The sequence below is a fragment of the Rattus norvegicus genome, chromosome 2 (genome assembly GCF_021556685.1).
Source record: "Rattus norvegicus strain SHRSP/BbbUtx chromosome 2, alternate assembly SHRSP_T2T, whole genome shotgun sequence".
Classification (NCBI taxonomy): Eukaryota; Metazoa; Chordata; class Mammalia; order Rodentia; family Muridae; genus Rattus; species Rattus norvegicus.
Window position 1 is genome coordinate 162,256,978 of NC_141535.1, and position 17,041 is coordinate 162,274,018.

Consider the following 17,041-nt stretch of genomic DNA (forward strand, 5'->3'; position numbering starts at 1 on the left):
ACTCTTTTAACTTCATATTTTTAAACCTTAAATCTGTATAATTTTCCTTTCATTCGTACATATTTTGCCCTTAAAATATGGACCAGTTCACAAGTCTGTGGAGGTAAGGAGTAGATGAATCTTCTCTGTATCATTTTATGTTTAGTGCATGAGCTACTGAAGTAAGCACAGGAGATAACATTTATCAAGCCACAAGAATTCTTTTGATCGGATAAGGAAATGTTTATATTATTGGCCAAGAAAATTTGTGAGGAAAAGATTCATGTTTTATAAATCTATGTCACAACTCTTTATTTAAAGTAACTGGTCAAATGGAAGCAATTTGCAATTCAAGAAAACAAGTTTAGCTACTTAGAATAATAATCTTCCTGCCCCTAAGGCTTTGCGGGAGTGACATCTGTGTTACACTGTTATCAGTAGATAGCAGAGAGGTGAGAGGCTATGTCTTAGCTTAGTACTCTGACCTATTAAGAACATCTGAATGATTAGTACCTTTATAAGCACAAAAAAGAGAACCTGAGATGACCTCTATGCCAGGACAGGCAGGCCCCACTTGGGTTCCCAGGATAGGAGCAAGCCAGAGCCTAGAAGAACCCTGTCTGGTTCCTTGGGCCACAGGGTCTGTGGTAAAAGTGAAGCTGAGACAGATGACCCTAGCAAGGGAGCACTCCTGCAAATCAGACAAGGAGTGAACCAGAGGTAACCATCAGACAGGTGCCAGGGGGGCCTGATAAGGCCCTAGCCTGATATGAACACCAGTCTGGCATCACACAGGCCTGCATGGACAGACTATGCCCCATGTCATAATGCAGGAGTGTGGCATAGCATTCCTGAGCACTCCAAGGACAACCCCAGACTCTCCGGATATGGGTGAGGTGGCCCCAATTGTGTGAGAATGACATCAGTGTAGATCTTTTTTTTTCTCTGTTGAGGGAGGAGGTTGTAAGAGTGGAGGGTAGATACAAGGGGTGGGGAGATGTGTGGGATTAGAAAGATGTGAAACTCACAAAGAACCAACAAAAAAATAAACTAAAAAGAATAACAATGTCTAGCAGATTCTGAAGAACTTTTATAATTGAATTATGGTTTTAATAGTTTGGGTTTGTTTTTTGTTTGTTTATTTGTCATTTTACCCTCTGAATTTAAATGGCCACCTATGGGCTAAGTAACCGGCAAAATGATCAAATGAACAGACAAGATGTCAAAGGTATTTTGTAAATGCAGTGTTAGTAATGGGCAAGATGGTTTAGCAGGTAAAGCTATCTGCTGCCAAGGTATGTGACCCAAGTTCACGTTGATTACATCCCTGTGGCACACATCATAGAAGGAGAAAACTGACACATAAGTTATCCTCTGATTTCCATAGCTATGCTATGGCAAGTGCATCCACCTCTACCCACCCCCACACAACGAATGTAACAAAAATTTAATTTAGTATGGATAGTTCAATATGATGTAAATATCTTTGCTTTTGTAATTGACTTGTCATTCCCTTTTGAGTAGGATACATCAAGTCAGTGAGGGTGGCCATTTGGCTTTTGTGTAGCAATTTTGAATGCAACAGGGTTATTCATCTTCGCTGCCATCTAAATGCAATTTGTTGCCTAGTGTTTTGATTCCACTTTGTGTTTTATGGAGTTGATAAGATTCCAGATATTTTTTTGTTGTTGAGATTCATCCATCTTATAGTCAGAGGATTGCATTAATTCTTCCAGCTTTATGACAAAAACAAACATAACAGAAAAACCTGTCATCAAATAACAAATCGCTCAAGAGATGGAAGGATTAAGAGGGTAGGTCAGTAAAATTTTGTTTCTGGAATTTGCCATTCATTGTAAATGATCCTATAAGCAGTTTCATTTCAGAAAGGTTATTTTGCATATGGTAGCCTCTGCCATCTAGTGGCTGATTTGGTTACTATATGCTAACTCCCCCCCCCCCCCCCCCCGGAACTTGTTCTAAATTAGCTTGGCTTGGAACTCAGGATTCAGGGATTAGATTTGAGGTCATGACTTTAAAAGAGAGCCAGAAGGCTTATATAGGAGAGTTTGAGGGAGGAAAGGAAAGTGAGAAGTGATATAATTATAATATCAAAAAGTAATTAAAGAAGATGCACAACTAGGTAGTTATGCATTTATGGGGGACAGGAGAAACAGATTAGTGGTAAGAAATGATGTTCTTAATACAGACAACAACCAAACTGTATCGACTGTGAAGCTTCACATTTAAACACAACCCTGTCAGCAACAGGGAGTCATTCAAAGCTTGGAAGCAAGGGAGCTGGGATTCCCAGCTGGGAGATAGACAGACTGAGCTGCCATAGTTTAGGAAGTTTTTCCTTTGGGAAGACCTGATAAAAGTAGACCAAGAAAATTGTTGATCCAATGTGATGGTTTGAACATCTCAGTTGTAAATTGTTAACCAACCAGGTCAAATCTGTGGCAGTCGATGAAAATGTTTGGGAAACCCAGTTTAGAAACTTTCTCCTTTCTAACATATTTTTTCCTTAGGGTTTTACTGCTGTCAACAGATACCATGACCAAAGCAACTTTTTTTTAAGGATAACATTTGATGGCAGCTGGCTTACAAGTTCAGAGGTTCAGTCCAGTATCATCAAGGTAGTTTCATGGCAGCATTTTGACAGACATGGGACAGGAGGAGCTGAGACTTCTACATCTTCATCTGAAGGCTGCTAGAGGAAGACTAGCTTCTAAGCTTCCAGTCAGCTAGGATGAGTATATTAAAGCCCATGCCCACAATGATACACCTATCAAACAAGGCCACACTACTCCGTGGGCCAAATATATACAAACCATCACATTCTACTCTCTGGCCCCCATAGGTTTGTTTAAACACATGAGTCTATGGGGGCCATACCTAGCCATAGCATAATAAAAAATACATTTAGTCACACTTTCAAAGTTCCCATAGTCTATAATCGTCTCAACATAGTTAAAAATCCAAAATAAACAAAAATGTTTAAAGAACTTTTATGAGTATTCACATATCTACCACCTAAATTCTACATTATTATGTTTGTTTTATCACCTATCTATTTATCTGATCTCTCTCTATCTCTTATTTTTTTTACCAATTCATCTGTTTATTTTCTTTTTGGATACATTTCAATATAAGGGAACTGTAAACTTAAATACCTACCCTTTCAATGAAGAAAATAACAATTGAAAGTCTGATGAGATTTGATTTCAAGGCTTATAATGAATGAACAGCATAAATAGGAAAGTTTATGGGTTATACAGACAGATGTTGTGCCACAAAATGAGAGATGTCAGCTTAATATATGTCCTGTATGTATGTATACACAGGGTACATCAACAGGTCTAGCTAGATCTTAGAATCTTGGAAAAAATCAGAATCTTAGTACAAACTAGGAATCATTGCCTGGCAGTTATAAATGAAGGACTGCTCTGAGACAGAGAGTAGAAAAGAAGACTAGGACATATCCTAAGAAAAATGACATGTATTTATTTACAAGGCAAAAAATCAAATATAGTAAAAGAAAATATGAAAGAGGAAAGCACACGATGCTAAAGATGATAACAAAAAACCCAAAACTCTTGTATCTATCTTTGCATCAAGTTGAGAATACTTCAGGGATAACATGGTTTAAAAATGCCAGCCTTGTAAACTTGTAAATTGCCTGGGGAATTTCTAGGATTCTTAGGGTATGATGTATGATGAATCTTACTGTGTTTTTATACATGTGTATTTATGAATGCTGACAGTGAACTATTGGCAGTCAATCTTTTCATAACATTGAATCATCTACATAACAGTGAGAAAAAAGTTTACATAAATCATTTTCCTCAGTATTATATAATGTGAAAACTGCTCCTTGTTTGTCTTGGGGTAGGGGTAAGGATTAACTCATGCTTACTCCTACACCTTCCACAGGCAGGAACCTTTGTTCACTTAAAGAGTTTAACTAAAGGTTTATGTTTGTGATGTAGTGAAATTTACTCCTGATTAACTTTAGGGAATTCATTATGGTGAGAATAAAAGGACATTTTTAATGTAAAAAATAAATTAGGTCATTAAATTATTCCGAAGGTGTTATATCCTTTAATCATATTTTATGGCTTTTTAAAACAGCAATACCTGAAGAGATAGAAAATATCAGAGAAAATTGTGAAAATTGTAAGGAAAAGGATCGAATAAAATGAGCAAAACAGCAAAGGGAAGAATCAAAATCAGCGTCTCTGAATAGGACTTCAATATAAACTCTTAAAAGCTAAAACAAAACAAAACCAACAAACCAAAATAAAACTTCTAAAACACAACAATAGGAATAGCTGTGTCCAGGTCTCAAAGCTATCATTCATTAAAAGATTTGGTTTACAGATTTATAACTTATTTATTATATGTTTAATATTACCAAGGGAAAACACAGTTAAAAATTTTATTGTTCAGAAATTTATACAAACATATAATGTGCTTCAATCAAATCCACCCCTCATTCACTGCCAAACGCTTTTTTTTTTTTTTTTCTCAGAGCTGGGGAACCGAACTCTCGGCCTTGTGCTTGCTAGGCAAGTGTTCTTACCACTGAGCTAAATCCCCAATCCCTGCCAAACGGTTTCTTTTGTATTACCCTTCCCATCCTTTCTACCAACTTCATGTGTTTCTTTTTTATATTTAAATCAAACCTACTGAGTCCACTGAGAGCTGCCCGTATGTCCATGGTGTAAGACTATCTGCTGGTGTCTAGAGGTAAGGAATATTGTTACCTCTCTTTAGGAAAAAAGTGACTAGAAACTAGGCTGTAATGAATATTGTTTTTTCAAATTAATATATCTCCCTTCCACATCAAAATACATGTAACATTTATATTGATACTCTAGGAGCTTCATATCATGTACCCTATAAAAATCCCTCCCCTTCCTTTCTTATCTGTCTCTGCTCTACAACACTCTCCAGAAGAGGTAAAATACATGACGCATAGAAAAAAGAAGTCCCTTTTGGTTATCTTTATACTCACTGGTGCATGGCCGAACACTCAGTGGCCTGCCCCTTAAATAGAGCTGAGTCTCTGGTCTCCGACACCTCCATCAGGTACCATCAATTGTGGAGACTTACTCTTCGGTGTCTGTCACACTTTTGAAGCATTCTCTTCAGAGGCTTCTTGTCTACTCTGTTACTTCTAGGGAGATGGGGGATGGGTCACTAGGATTTGTCACAAATTTCCATGTCCTTCCCTCTCAATTGTGTGTGTCTGCAGTCATTAATATAGCAAAAATAGCCATTTTTACTGGTTCTTTTCTTAAATCAAATACGTTTCAAAAGAGTCCTTCTGGTTCAGGTAATATATTAAGACGATTTTCTTGCATGTATATGGGCCTCTACACAGTTTCTGGTGACAGCACAGACCACAGACACTGCCCCCTGCTGCGGTAGAACCACAGGCAAGGCCTTTGGAAGCTGGCCAGACCACAGATGTCAACATGGTCTCAGGCTGCAGCAGAAGGCACCCACACAAACATAGCCCCATTGGTAACACAGCACGTGTACATCTGGATAGTTTCGGAGTGCACCACAGACCATGCAGAGCATCCGCCTGCCCTTTGGCGGTAACATGGGCCACCAACATCAACACAGAACCCCACTTACAGTAGGATATCAGACCTTGAGGTGGCTCTCGGTGACGGCAAGGACCCAGATATCACCATGACCTCAGGTTGCAGCAGAGGTCACCCATATCTGCATAGTCCACACTGGTAACACATGTCACCGAAATCAACCCAGTCCCCTGTAGGGCATGGCTTGGAGGAACACAGGTGGTCATGAGACTGACGGGCTCGCCTGACTGGCTATTGACTTTTGCACCTCATGTGCAACTGCCCAGATCTGGGACAGGGAGACAGATAGCACAGCTTCTTAAATCAAATATATTTCAAAAGGGTTCTTCTGGTTCAGATGATAACGTATATAGTAAGACTATTTCTCGCATTTAAAGGCTCATTCTGCTCAGATTTTCGTTTGTCTCTAAAGCCTCATTTTGATTTATTGTCTCTGTCATTTTGATCCAACCATCCTGAATTCTCAGAGCTCCATACTGCAATTAACTCTCTCAACCCCAGCCTTCTGCATATGCTGAACTTTCTTTGACTCTTCAATACCTAATATTGGTTCTTCTATTTCATTAAAGAAAACAATAATAACCTTTTAAATATAATTTTAGATTTACCCGTAGGCCTTGTTTTAACAATACTTTTGAGTAACTGTTCTAAGAATTGCCATACAACCTGTTGGCTTCAGAAACAAAAGTGACTTCGGATGCACTGAGCTGATTTGGCATCCACCACCACAGAAAGATCACACTTAAACTCAAAGGAGGTTATCAGACTAAATGATAACTAGCACAATAAAACCAGAACTGGGCTTTCATTGAGAAAGACTGTTAATTAAGATATTAGTGACTTACTGATAACTAGCAGTTGAGTTACCACAAATAGAAAGTAATAATACTATTATAAATTGTTTTGGATATGCTTCTATTTTCTGCAAAAGTGGTATGCCATCAGCACACACATACACACAAATACACACACTCAGTCTACATACACACTGTTTAACTATAGTGCAATAATGTAGTGATAGTGTATTAAAAGGTCAGACTTAGGAAACCTCTGTCACCTGTAAAAAGCGAAGAACATAAATGAGAAACATCATTAATTATCAGAGGTTTTAGCAAAAAACAATAAGATCCTTAATAATATGGCATCACTAATTTCAATTAAAAACAGAATTTTTTAATAAAATGCATTCTGAGTATGGCTTTCCCTCTCTCATGTTCTTCCAGATTCTTCCCATCTCCCATCCACCTAAGTCTGTACTATTTCTTCTCTTTATTTCTATTGAAAACTACCAGCCATTTAAAAAAATAAAATAAGACAAAATAAACAGGAGCAAACAGAAAAAAAGAACACACACACACACAAACACACACACACACACAAACACACACACACACACACACACACACACACCCCACATATAGACTTAGGCACACACAAATTTGCACACATAGAAATTGCATAGAAAAACACAAAATCAGAAACTATGTGAAAAACTTGTAAGCTTTTAAAAAACTTCTCAAAGCATTGTGAGACAAAAACACTTCCAAAAATACCACTGACTTTGTTTTGTGTTGGCCATCTTCTTCTGAGAATGGTATGTACCCTTAAGTGTGGTTTATATTGGAGAAAACTAATTTTTCCTTTGTGAGTGGTTATCAATTAATGGCAGCTGTTGGCTTGAGAATGGGGCTGCTGTTGGCTTCCCTTCTTAGTAGTGGAACCCCACCTAACTTTCTGTAGTCTCTGTGAATTCATACGTGTGAGTCCTAATGTATCTAGAAGGCCTTGTTTTCTTAGTATTTTCCATCCCCACTGGCCCTTATACTCTTTTTTCCCCTCCTGTTCCATAGAGTTCCCTGAACCCTTAGGGGAGTGATTTAATAGAGTTGACCCTTTGAGGACTGAGTGTTGTAAGGTCTCTTAGTCTCTGCACATTGCCCACTTGTATTCGTTCACATCTAAAGCAAGAGGATGCTCTTGGCAGATGAATGAACAAGGCCCTGATCTATAAGTATAGCAGAATGCTGTTATAAGTCATTTATTGTTATGCTTCATTAGTAGAACCATGGTACTTCATTATTCTCTAGGTCCATGGCCTATCTATGCTTAGAATCTTAGTCACCCAAACAGTGTCAGATATAGGTTACATTTCATGGAGGGCCTTAAGTTCAATATCCAATGAGCTAGTAGTTGGTTATTTCCATAACATTTGTGTTACTATTGTACCAGAGATATTGGAAATATGCCATAATTGCAGATGTAGCGTTTACAGCTGGGTTAGTGGTTATCTTTCTCTTCTGGTAATGTACATTCTATTATCACGACCATTAGTCAGTCAGGGTAAAGGCAATAGGTAGTGTAAGGGTTCATGATTCACAGAAGAGTAGTACCCTGGACTGAAATAGTATGTAAATGTAAGGAGTGTTTTATTCTGCAAAAGTCCAGCATGCTGGAGTCTACCATTTACAAATATGGAGAGACTCTGAAATGAGCTCACAGACCTCAATTAAAGCACTTTACAGGAATTCTGGGGCAGGGGTGGGGAGTGTAGGTGACCTCTATATTAATCATGACTCCATCTCTAGGGACATTTTAGCATCATTGCTGGAGCCTAGGAGCTGGAAACTGTTGCTGTGGAAGTCTGTAAACTGCTGCTGATCTATTCATTGTCCTTGCCTCAGACCAGGTAGTAGGGCAACTTCTGAGGCCTGAGCAAACCTCAGTTCTTGAACTTGTCCAGTTCTTGCCTAGTCTCCTGAACTGGCAATTTGAAACCTGTCATGGAGTCAGCCTAGCCTTCTCATTTGGTAGCACCAGACTGACTTTTCAATGTTCAAATGGGTGTAGTGTTTGTATTCAACAATAGCTTCTTACCTTTGAAGGACCCTACGGGATTTTGCCAGCCTTACACCCACCTCCTCAGGTCAAGACTAGGACTAGTACCAGCTTCCCACCTCGGGTCCAGGCTAGGCCAAGTTCTGTTCTCCACCCACAGTTCTCTGGAGGAGCAGGAACATTCTTGAAAAACCGCGGAATGTACTGACTGTCACCTGACCATCTGCTCCCAGATAGAGTTCGAATGGGTGTCATATGCTTGCTAGCCAATAGATTCAAAGGTCAATATGCTTAGCCAATAAGTCTAAACTGTAACCTTGCTGATGCAACCTGTACCCCTAAAAAGTATAAAAACTGCTTGTTATAGCCATTCAGGATCCCCTTCTAGTCACTTACCACGAGAGCCTGATTGAGGGTCAACCCTGACAGGCTGGAAAAATAAACTTCTTGTGTTTGCATTACACTCCATTTTGTGTCTCACTTTGGGGGTCTCCCAGTAATTAAGACTCACTTCAAGCCTTACACCATCAGTTTGTGGATCGCAGCCAATAGCCATGGCAGTGGTTTGGGTTGTTTGAGGATTTCCATGAGTCTCCTTTGGCCAACAAATTGATTATGGCCCAATTCTTTGACTGGACCACTTGAAGGGTTTTATAGAAACCTATTAATTCAAAGATTTTTGAAAAAGAGACAAACATGGAAGAAACTTATGTGTGGTCACCAAATAATAGGGTAGACAAAGTCCTAAATATACATCTCTCACCACAAAATGAGATATTTTTAAAGGGTGACTCCACTGGAATTTGGCTAGCTGGTATTTTGACTATAAGGAATAGAATCTTTAGAATACATCAGTTAGATTGTGTTAATACAAGTAAGAAGTTACATACATAATAAAATTATGATATCCTAATAGTCAGTAGTGCTATAAGTTTTGGAACAACTCTAGAATATCATTTATTTGTTGTCTTGGGCTTTGTTAATTGAAACTAGTATCTACATATATTTTATGTATCTAGAGTAGAACTATTCTTATTATCTTGCAATTTATCTGAAAGGAGGAAATCAGTTTTCATATGTCGCATAGTCCCTTGCACACATATGATGCTATCTTGCCGTAGCACCTGAGTTAAGGTGGAAGGACCCTCCCTGGAGCATCTGTGGGATCCATGGAAAATGAATATGCTGAATGGGCATATTCTTTTATTACAGCATCTGGTTATTTTCTAGAATGGAAATGTGGCTTTCAAAGATCTAAAGATTGATCTAAAATATGCTATAATATAGGATGCTCTCAGTATATACTATCAATGTAAACTATATTATCAGTATGTACTACCAGTAAAGCCTAGGACAAACAGGAATAGAGTCAGGATTTCTTAAAGAGATAGATTTTCTAAAGAGTTTGTTAATATACACCTCTCGATAATGCACTTTATTATAGTAGTAACTCTGAATGTTATTGACCTCAAGTTTTTATGGACACACCAATTTGTTATTTACAAGAAATGCACATCACTGGCAAAGATAAACACAGCACTGAGGCAAAAGGAGAAATGTAAGGGGAAAACATATACAGGAAATGTGACAGTGATTTCTCAAATTTCCGTGAGTGTAATGATTATTCTAGTACAGTTCTTCCTCTGCTGTCAGAACCAAACCCAATACTTGTTCTACATTTTATTTTGTTAGGGTTAAATCTTGCTAGGGGTAGGATGTGCTCATATTTTTTCTGTAACATTGTCATTTATTCTACACAGTTACAGCAACTAAAAATTATTACTATCAGAGTTGCAAAGCAGATTGAGACATTCATAGTGGGCTTTTTATGTAGGTTCTGAGGATCTGAACTTGTAATTATATAGTAAACATGTTACTGAATAAACTATCCTCCTTGCCCTCTTGATATGGTATGCTGTTTTAGAAATGATAATGTCATTTAATTTCAATTATTTTTATTTAAATATTGAAATTATTAAAATATTTATCAATAATTAAGTAAAACATTTAAATTTATAAGATATTAAAATTTCAAGCAATAACTATTTTTCAAGATGAACTTAGCACTTATCTTTAGTGGAAATGTAAAATCTGCTTCAATATTTTGTTTATACCTACATATGTAACTATAAATAATTATTATAGACTATTTCATATGAAAGGTACTAAAAAATAAAACTTACCTAGTGCTTTTTTAAAACTAATAACAGTCTTTTTCTGTTAAGTTTCTGACTGTCTTAGGCTGCTTTATAATAGGTGTTACTACAAACTCTGTTTACTATTTGAAGAAAGACTCCTATTCTCCCATAATGAGGACTATCAATCCATTTCTACCTAAGGCAGGGTAGAAGGCAAGATTCTGCCCTGGGCCATACACTCAAACTGTTAGACTAAACAACATTGTTCCTACCTCAGTAAAAAAAGAAAGAAAAGCCAAGCTGTCAATGTGACCATTTCCTCCCCAAAGAAGGAATACGAGAGAGAGACATATAACTCTACTAGAAATATACAAGGCAGCTCTTCAGCATTTATCTTGTTTTCTGGACTTGTATATTGTATACCTGCACATTGTCAGATAAAAATAAATAATTTTTTCTGAAGCTTCCAGGTCAGTTTTTGGATGAGTTCAAACGAGATTTCGTGCTGAACAGCGGCTCTTGAAGTGTTTTGTGCGATCACACATTTATGATCACATTTGCTAGGAGCTGTACTGTGAAGCAGTCTCTAGCTTAATGCCATCCTTTCAGCTGCCCGCCAACTTTCCATCTTCCACAGCAGCTAGATATTGGTGGACACTTCTATTTTCAGGTATAATGACAAACAACACAGATGGGGAAATTCTGCAATGTCATGGCTGGTGGATGACAAAGAGCAAGAGTCATCTGCTTAAAAAATTCCTGCCTTCACCTTCTACATTAAATTAGGCTTGTATATCTGGATATAGGATATGAATATGCCTGGGTATGGAATCTGATATACAGGGAATGTGACAGTGATCTCTCAAATTTCCATGCGTGTAAGGATTATTTTAGTACAGTTCTCCCTCTGCTGTCAGAACCAAACCTAATGCTTGTTCTTCATTTCATTTTGTTAGAGTTAAATCTTGCTAGGGATAGAATGTGCTCATGGCTTTTTTCCCCTATAATGTCATTTATTCTGCACAGTTACAGCAACTAAAAATGATTACTGTCCGAGTTGCAAAGCAGATTGAGAATTGTGATTAGGAGAAAATGCCAGAACTGGACTATTTTATAACTGGTATGCCCTGGTCCTAGTTGTTTTCAGTTATTGGGTGATGTATCCATGTGCCATCAAACCAGATTTGTCACTATCATGGGAAACCATTTCAGTTTAAATGTATAATGAAAACAATAGATAATCTCAAAGAATTTGAGAAATACAGAAAATTATAAGTATACTCGTAAACATTTGGGTAGAGGTATTTCAGGTTTTCCCTTTGTCCTTAGTTGTTTCAGACCATGCCCTTTAACCTTACTCAATAGGCATGCATTGTTGGATACCGCATGTTCCCATCATCCTTTACTTTCTAGTGCCCTGGCTTTTCTCCAGCGTACTCTGTGATGACGTAGTTTGCCTTTTCTTGGTGCCATGTTATTAACTTTCTATCCCTATTGGCATTTGACTTAATTTTTCATGGGATATTTAAATGATTAATAAACTTTTGACGATCTAAACATTATGCAGAAACTATACTATAAATGTGTAAATATAAAACGACCACCCTAACTTTCAATGAGATCAAGAATGAAAACTACTACTTACTGGAGCAGACAAGAGGCAAAATCAGGAGTATTAGGTCAGCACAGATCCAGAAAGATCCAGAGAAAGAAGAAAGGAAAAAGGGAGCATACTCGCATTCAATGGTAAAGTCTCGAAGGCTAAAATACAGTATTTTCAACTATCAGAAATTCATTAAATCATTTCAACAGAGCTTTTTAGTGGCTTCCAAACCATGTAAACAAGTCTCTTAAAAATGAAAGGACTAGGGTTGGGGATTTAGCTCAGTGGTAGAGCGCTTGCCTAGGAAGCGCAAGGCCCTGGGTTCGGTCCCCAGCTCCGAAAAAAAGAACCAAAAAAAAAAAAAATGAAAGGACTAGGGGGGCAGAGAATAGACTCAGTCCTTAGAGCACTGACTGCTCTTTCAGAGGTTCAGAGTTCAATTCCCAGCAACCACATGGTGGCTCAACAACCATCTGTAATGTGATCAAATACCCTCTTCTGGTGTGTCTGAGGACAGCTACAATGTACTCAGATACATTAAATAAATAAAATATTTTTTTAAGAAAAAGGGAAGGAAAGAAAGTGTTATACAGAATCCATGTATAAAACAGATCAGTGTTCAGCCTCCTAAGCACTGGGATTATGGATGTGGTCACCATGCCCAGCAAGAATTGCAGTTTTATGTATGTGACAAGTACCTTGTTTTGAAGTTAGTTTTGACTGAAATCCTTTCCACAATATCTAGTTCAATGAATAAGGAAAGTCTATGGGAGAGCTTTCTATGCTTTTGGCAAACAGTGATTTCTCAGCCCCTGAACCACTGAGATGGAGGTGCAGATGGGGCTCCTCACCTACTACCCCTTTGAGCATCTTTAAGCAGTTAATGTTTGTTAGGAGGGGTGCATCACTTTCTTCCCCGAGAAAGCTACTCATAAATTATCTATGCTCCAGTAAATAAACTCCTACCCACATTCCCTCAGGACACTCAGATTGAACTCTATGAGCCTCATGCATACAAGGCATCAAAGTAGGAGGGAGACCTGGGAAGAAGGTTTTAATAGGAGAGGGAGAAGGAGATTTTTTTACCAGGAGAAGAAAGCGATTGAAAGAGAAGGATAGGAAGTAAAAATGATTAAAATTCATTATATACATATATGAAACTGTCAAAGACTTAAAAAGCCAAAAGTTTATATTTGCGGAGAACAAGATACAAACTGCATGCTTACAGAATGTGCATTTTATTCATCAATGAAGTTAAAAATGTAATGTGATCTATGTATCTAGTAGATGCCCTGAGCCAACTTGTTGGATCAATAAATAATTATACAAATAAAATATGATATTTGCTCCCTTTTCTGTGCAAAGAGGTTAGATGTTTGCTTTGAAATAAAGTATATTTCTTTCGTGTTATGAACAAGGAAGTACTCCTTGTCTTCAAAGGAGTTTTATTTGCACAAAGGTCGAGCAGAAATTAACTATATCTAACTTGCTCCTTCTTGTTCTAAATTCATAGAACAGAAGCAAGAAACCAAGTACCAAGAGACATTTTGTACAAGTTTCACTTCAACAAAACCAAACACACAAGTATTTTCAATAACAGAAATGGCTTCTCATTATTCAATCCCTTTGTTTCGTCTATGAACTCCAACTGCCATTTCCTGAGAACCTGCCAGCCATGCCTTCTGATGAAGGTGTGCAAACTTCACTCTCCCTCCTCTCCTCCAGACCCACTCCCCTATTCTTACCACTGTCTCTGATGCACCACCTGCTGAGGCCTCTCCACACTCTCTGCTTCCATTTTCTAGAAACCAGGCAGATCTTGGTGGCACACTTTGCTTTCTTCCCTCTTGTGGACCCTACAGATCCTCCTTCTAGCCTATCCCCAATCCTATGGGTCAGCCTCCAATTCCTAGAAACAAGTTCTACCAGTGGCTACCCTTGACAGGGCCTCAGAAGCACTCCCTACCAGGCAAACCACAGCTACCACATTCTCATAAGAACCAGAAAGAGGAACAGAAACCAACTAGCAGAGGTTGGTTTCTACCTAACAAAATCAAGACCAAATGTCAACACCTAGAACTACAGTCATCCTAAATCCAGATGCTTAGATGCCAGCACAATAATGGGATCAGTAACAACCAGGACAACATGTCTCCACTAAAGGTCAGTAACTCTATTACAGTGGTCACTGAACAATGCAATATAACTAAAACACAAGACAAGGACTTCAAAATAGCCTTTCTGAATATATTAGAGGTCTTTAAGGAAAGTGTGAATGCATTTATTAATGAAATGTATGAAAACACAAACAGGGAAGTGAAATAAAAAATATTTCAAGGCATGAAAGTGGAAATAGAAATCAATAAAGAAAAAACAAGGTGAAGTAAAACAGGAACTGAAAAAGGATCTTCATAGGTATGCCTCACCAACAGGATAGAGGAGATGGAAGAGAGAATCTCTGGCATTGAAGACAAGACAGAAAATTGGATACTCTAGTCAACAAAAATGTTAAATCTAAAAACCATGGCCTCTAGTAGAAACACAGACCATGGACAACCATAATCTCTGGGCGCTCTATGGGTTCTGCAGCAGCAGTACAGGCTACAGACACCAACATAACTTTAGGTGGCATCACAGAACCCTGCTATCTACATGGCCTTAGGTAGTTATATAAGCTAAACTCAATGAGCATGTCCCACAGCAACAGTATGGTTCACTGGCATCTGCATGGTTTCAGGCAGCAGCACAGACTGCAGACATCCACAGGACCTGTGGGGTAATACAGGTCATGGACCTCCGTATGGTCCCCAGCAGCAGAAGAACCACGAACACCAACTTGGTCCTTGGTGCATCATGGACCATGACCTCATCATGACCTTCAGCAGTAGCACAGACCACAGGCATGTCTGACCTCTGTGACACCACCTGACCTCTGGACTACTAACATCCATATGGACTGAAAGCATAGACCATGGACTCCAGCAAGTCCCCATCTGTAGCACAGATCATGGATACCAACGTGGCTTTAAGGGGTGGGAGTGGGGACAGCATGGACCCTGGAGATATTTCAAAGAATCTCAATCCAGAAAATGAACCATTCTCTCTCTGGGCATCCTGTTGTTGCTCAGAGCCAAGATGATAGTGTGGTTGGGCAGAATGTTTAGGGGAAGAACCTGCCCAAGGTCCAGGCTTCTGCACCACCCTGCCAGTCCTACTCTGCAACAACATCCTTTCCTTTCTACCTCAGCCTTCTCCCACGCCTGTCATTGCCGTTGCATCTCTCCACTGTGCATTAGCTCCTTCATTCCTCCATCTGTACCACCTTTCCACCATATATTTGTTCACTGTGGCTGAAGTTGCATTGGAAGCTACAGTGTGTCATATTTTGTCCAAAAATCTTTCTATGTAAATAATCATTGCAATGAATAATTGGTCTGGATCAACCTTTCTAGAGCACTGTAAACACTGGACCATCACAAGACTCATCTCAGATAACCTACTGTTGCTGTCAAGAGTCAGGGTGATCTTGTGCCTAAGCAGGGGTTCCAAGGGCTGGATTGACGAGAGCTCCAGGCCACCACACATTTCCCTGCCTATCTGAGGCTCACTAGCACTATTGGCTTGCAGCCTATTGGCAGTGCCTTGGCCCCACATTCTCCTCCTTCCAGCAAGGCAGAGAGCCAGCCCTATTCAGCAAGGAGATGTTTCCTAAGGAGCTCCAGGCTGAAGTACACCTCCCTGTCTTAGGTGCCACAACCTTTGTGTTTGCAACCTGTGGGCAACACCTAAGCCTATTACTCCCCTCCTTCCAGTAGGGTGAGCAGCCACAGGGGCTCTATGCTGTGCGCCAACACTGAGTGTTCTATGTCCCCTGAGGCCAACTCTTCCAATATCTCTTCCATTTTGTTCCCTCACTTCTCTAGTTTCACCATTCTCTGCCATACCCACACTCTGTGTGCTCTGCTGCACCCTCTTTCCTTCCAGTTCTATGAAAACACATTTGAAAAGCATCTTTCCAGCACACCTGACCTCTTCAGTTGTTGTGAGCACACTGAAGGTTCTGCAAAGTCCATCTCACAGCAGGGCAGCACTCCAGCTTGGGCTTGGATTTTGACACGTTTGCTCTTCCATGGTGGCTGCAGGGCTGACAGCAAGGACAGGAGGGGGCACTAGCTCTGGAATGGCTGCTGGGGTCATCAGCTGAGGCCTGGTGCGGGACACTCAAAACCAGGTGATGCACTGAAGACTCAATTTCATATGTGTCTATCCAGCCCCAGGAACTGTGTGCACCCCAACAATCACGGCTCCGTGTCCCTCACAAATCGCCTCTTTATGCTAAATATTCAATGTCTAGACAAAACTCGACTCCAAACTGATCTTGGACTTAATGTAAGCCAGATACACAAAATCTGATAGAAGAAAAAATGGAAAATAGTCTTTAGTTGGCACAGAAAAGGACTTTTTGAAGAGAACACCAATAGCATAGACACTAAGAGTGAACAGTTAACTAATGGGACCTCATGAAATGGAAAACCTTCTGTATATCAAAGAATAATATCATCCTGAGAAAGTGGCAGGCTATAAAATGGGAAATGGTTTTACTATGTATCTGACAGAGAGTTAATACCCAAAATATATGTAGAAGTACAAACAAACAAAAACAAATAACAAAAATAAACCAGACATCAAGAAAACAAACAACTCAATTAAAAATTGGGTACAAATTTAAACAGAGAGTTTGAAATAGAGGAAACTCAAATGGCTAAGAAGGACTTAAAGAAATGCTCAGTATCTTTAGTGATCAGGAAAATGCAATTCAAAAGTAATTTGGGATTTCATCTTACATCAGTTAGAATGACGAGGGTCAA

At 39.1% G+C, this 17,041-nt stretch overlaps 1 non-coding gene across 1 annotated transcript; it reads left to right on the forward strand.

Annotated features, from left to right (window-relative positions):
- The first annotated feature begins 367 nt into the window (after positions 1-367).
- Positions 368-501, forward strand: LOC120101338 (small nucleolar RNA SNORA17). The gene has a single exon (XR_015679492.1). It is a non-coding gene; the product is annotated as a small nucleolar RNA SNORA17 (small nucleolar RNA).
- Positions 502-17,041: the final 16,540 nt, after the last annotated feature.